The 5,159-nt window shown below is 27.9% G+C and overlaps 1 pseudogene; it reads right to left on the reverse strand.

The window, feature by feature from the left end:
- LOC108689630 overlaps positions 1-1,160 on the reverse strand; it is a 4,240-nt pseudogene extending 3,080 nt beyond the window's left edge.
- Positions 1,161-5,159: the final 3,999 nt, after the last annotated feature.

Raw genomic sequence — 5,159 nt, forward strand, 5'->3', positions numbered from 1 at the left:
ATCCACTTGGACTTTTCATTTTGAAAATTTTTTTCAATTCCAATTTTGAAGATAGGCATCAATATACAATGATATAAGAAAGACAGACATCACATATACGATTTCAGATTCTGTATTATCATTCTGTTACATTATAAATGTATTGCAAATGATTTTAAAGTTCTCATGTGCAGGACAAATAAAAATTTATATTTAAAGAAGAATGAATTCTAAAATCTCTGAAAAAAGATGCAGCCTATGATCAATGTCATCAAAAAAGAAAATGTTTTATTTTAAAATAAAATATATATCAAGAGACTACCTTAATACAACAGAAAGAATAAAAACATGAAAACAAAAATTAAAAACAACATAATAATGTTTTGTCACTCTTCGTAATTACTTTCATAATTATCAACAGTATGATTCATTTGACTATACTATCAAACAGTATTGCTGTAAACGTAAATATAGCCCCGAACTTCTAACAATTATAATGTAGAACAAAAGACATCATAAAGCTGTTTTTTGTTCAAGTCGTAAAAGACTATTAAAAGCCTCATCAAGCAAAAGATGGACGAGAGAATAAAGCCAGGATAATCCCACCCCCTCCCCCCAAAAACTGTAAATACACCTAAGCTAGCATTCGAAAACTTCATCCGTATATGATTTTATCTTAGACCTGTCTTTTTAGCTGAACTTTTTTGCACGGGTCATCTTATCTCTCTAAAGTGGAGAGAAAAGGAAGAGAGATAAATCATGCAAGAAATTTAGCTAAGACTTCGTGTTATTTATTCAACATTAAGAATAAGATGTACAAAAGCACTCGGTTTCCAAACGCAGCCCAAAAAAGAACAGGAGGAAAAGGAAATATATTAAATTGGAAACCAGTTTGGTTTATAAAGGTCCATTAACTTAACCAGAACCAGTAAGTTCAAATGATTTCAATGTTTTGTTCAAATGATTATTATTAACATGACCAGAATAAACACGCATACATACCTTGGCATAGTTAGATACCTTCTTCCACTTCTTCTTATTCTCCTTTTTTTTCTCCCAACGTCCCATAAATTTCAGATTTAATTGAGCATTGGACATATTGGTTTCGCCGTGCACGAAGTCTGCCATTTTTACCAGGACGTGCGTACGACTCTCGCATTGACTACAAAAACTAGTCTTTCTTGCCGCGAACGTATTTATGAATATTTTTACAAAAATCCTCGTGTCAGTGTAACGTATATCAATGCTTCCTAGCAGCCTTCGTCTTCTAAACGGAAAAATATTTTTATTTTCAGCTAATATTAGGTAGGGAATTCCCCGCCCATTTCTATCCAACTAAATCCAGCGATCTAGCTAAACTTACTTAGGCCTGTGGTGTTTTCTGTTCCTGCACTAGACTGCACTTGCACTCTCTTCTTTCTCACTTTCAACAAATATCAAATATATACCTATTTCACTTCAAGTTCCAAAAGTATATATATATATACACTAGTTGAACCACAGAAAACAGATCTCCAGTTGTCACGTTATTTTAATTTTGAACGAGACTTAAAACTCTCTTTGTTCCTGTCTCTTTTCGGTTTTAAAACGAGATAATTTTAAGTTTCGCTTAAAATCAAAGTAATTTAAAATAAAAGGAAGTTTGGTGCAACCGGACCTAACCCTAAAATTCGCGGATATTGTAAACTCAATAACAAATTGAAACATTATTTAGATATTATTTAAAAGATGGATTATTTAATAAATATTAAATATTGGAACATATCATAAAATACATAAAATTATTTTTTATAATGCCCGAGACATATAAAATTTGTTCACGTTGCTGGAAATTACCAATTTTTGCATTGTGAAATGCAAAAAGCGCAAGCAACGCAAATTTATAAATATTCTAAATTATCACCCTCTTTAATGATACAATTTATATTACAATAAGGTTTTCACAGGATAAAATTTTATTTTTAACTTTATGTATAAAATAAAAAATATTCTGAAAAAATACATCCATGCATAAAGTAAAACAATTTGCCAAGAAAAACATGAAAGTACGGAGGAAAAGAGAATTGGAAGAGAGGCAATATACATATAACAGAATATGAAAATAGAAGACTTGGAAAAGAGGGCACACTTTGAAAAGTATGCACAGTGGTATTATATCATCATATATTTTCTTTCTTTTAAAGCTTGTAATAGTTTCTTGAAAAATCTAATAACAAATATTACTTAAAAAAAAACGAACATCATAATTATCAAAATAATCTTCAATTTATATTTACTCAAGAATATTTTCTGATTGTGAAGTTTAAAAAATATTGGATCCTTAGAAAATACTTTACTGTATGATTTGACGAAATCCTTATTTAACATTATATATTCTTTGTTTGTTCCTGAGTGAGTTATTCGACTGAAAATAATTTTTACTTTAAATTATTAAATTTATGTCTTTATATTTCTTAATTATCACTTTAATTTGCATGAATAATATTTTATTTAATATCAATTGCTTTTGACATGTAACTCACCAACCTTGTTGAAGATTTTTCTGCTATTTCAAAGGAAATTCGATTAGAAAAGCCTTCACAAGTACATACGGTAATTGTATCCTTCAAAGCGGTTTCCAAGTCTCCTATTTGCTCTAAAGTACGTGTCCGGCGTAGAAGAGCTTTTACATAATTTGGATTCAATTATTTTTATACAATCTGCTTTTACAGAACTATACTTTTTCTACAAATTGCAATTACAATTGTATAAACACTTATAATACTTTCATTTTAAGAATCTATTGAAGTCTTATTTTCATGTTATGCTTATTATTATGTCAACAATCTTATTATCAATTTCTCATACGCAACTGTTCTATTTTGATACAAAATCGCGAGGTCATCTTTCTCCTTTTAATAAATGTCGATTGCTTTATTATATTGAGCAATAGCTTCATCATATTTTCTCATTTTCAAATATATATTTCCCATGTTCTTATACTTGTATGCATTTTGTAAAGAAGTCTAGAACGAAAGAATTTACTTGAGTACTTTACAGAGAGAATTTACAGTTTGTGAAAATATTATATAATATATATTCTGTAATCTATAACTTTTCAAATATATAGAGGATATCCTAAATCTACTATGTTTTCCTGCTAACAGATTCTTTAAGTCATTTTAAGATGAAATATTTTGAGATGAAAATTCTAATATCAAAATATCGAGGCTATATAAATAAAATAGTTTTTTAATTATTAGCATTTAAAGTTAACGAATCATGGCTACGTTTCTGGTAATCAGTATTAGTATTTATAAAATATGTTATATACATGCACTATAAATTTTCAGCAGTGAATATCGGAATGGATCTCATATTGTCTAAAGGTCACACGTTAAGATATGGTTGACATTTTGTTCCATAAGCGAAATAAAAAAAAACTACATCTAAACGCGCGACCATAAAGCAATATTATTTGCTAATTTTAAATTCAAAAATTATTACAGTCTCGTCATTTTGATATTAGAATTTTCATCTCAAAATGATTTCAGGATTGTCAGGATGCCATTAGCAAGCAGTAAATTTGAAACCCCTTGTAAAATGCTATTGCGGATACTATCAGATTCATTTAAATTCTAAGAAATAGACAAATATATACTGTGAATCTCGTAATTGAACAGGAAAATTTAGTTGTTATGTGTTAACTACATATTTTATAATCTCATTATTACGAAGCGGTGCTTGTAAAGCATTATTTATTGAAAATTAAATTGAAAAGATATTCTCTTTTTTAATACCTCTTTTTTAATCTATAATAAATAGAATTTCATACCGAACGCTTCTAGATAAGATAAGATAAATTTTAACCTTGGACTCAGTCTGGCTCAGTCACTTTAGTAGTGGCTGATCACCATCCTTGCTTCCTATACTATCCATCTTCTTTGCTGCTTTGCTCTAAGAATATTGAGATAAATTTTATTTTCACCTAATATTTGATTTCTTTTCACATAGAAGATGATGCAATCATGATCTTTCGATTTTTAATAACTTATTTGTTATTAAATAAATTTTATTTTTCTCAATATAATTTATTTTGTAATATTAGAATAATTCGGGTTGAATGCATAATATATATAAAGCTGTTTTTAGCTTTAAGAATAGAGTGTGTCTGAGTATGTGTACTTTATCTGCGTTCTGTTGCATGCATAATACGCATGATCATTTTATTTTTGTTTAACACTTTGCGATAAAAATTGAACGATATCTCATATGCAAATTATGCATATAATGAAATACGAACATATGAAGCTATGGCACACAAAAAATCTCAATCAAGGGTCCTCTACATAGAAGTTATAGAAAATCAACCAATCATAATCAAATATAAGGAGAATACTCGATTAAAATTGGTCAGTTTCATACGACTTAAGACTCTGTAAATCTTGTAGACTCTGTGATTTGTAGACCTTGCTTTTGAGACCATAAGGCTATAACGTAAGTTATGATATAATGGGCAATTTTTATTTCTATCATATATCGGCAAACTATTAAAGTATTCTGTTTACACTTTATAAATATGTATGTATAAATTCAAACATTTTAATTGCATCTAATGCATATATTTGTGCTCTGCATATAAGAAAATTATTTCTATCAATATTAGATGTATAAAATTATATATTCGCGGATGTTGTAGACCAAATAACGAATGGACATTTAAAAGAAAATAATTATTTAGTAAATATTAATTAAGTAATTAAGTGTTGAAGCATACTAATGTAATAAAATAATTTTTCACAATTCAAATAAAACATTTAAATATTTAAAATTATTGATCTTATAGTTTATAATTTGCATCAAAATTCAGAAGAAAATTATATTTTTAATTTATATATAACACAAATATTTACAAAAAAATATTTACATGCACGCGTAAAGTCAAACAGTTTGCCAAAGAAGGTATTGAACAGTATTGAAAGAAAAAAGATATGGAAAAGCAAATATATATGAGTATGGAAATGAGAAGATTGAATTGAGGAAGGCCAAAGGCTTTAAAAAGGACATTATTTCTATTGTTTATTTTGTACATTTTCATTATTTTGTACATCATAGATATAGTTGCGTATATAATTAGACATTAAGACCCAAAGGAGGCTAAAATTCCACCACTATCATATTATATATATATATATATATAC

The sequence above is a fragment of the Atta colombica genome, unplaced genomic scaffold, assembly GCF_001594045.1.
Source record: "Atta colombica isolate Treedump-2 unplaced genomic scaffold, Acol1.0 scaffold274, whole genome shotgun sequence".
Classification (NCBI taxonomy): domain Eukaryota; kingdom Metazoa; phylum Arthropoda; class Insecta; order Hymenoptera; family Formicidae; genus Atta; species Atta colombica.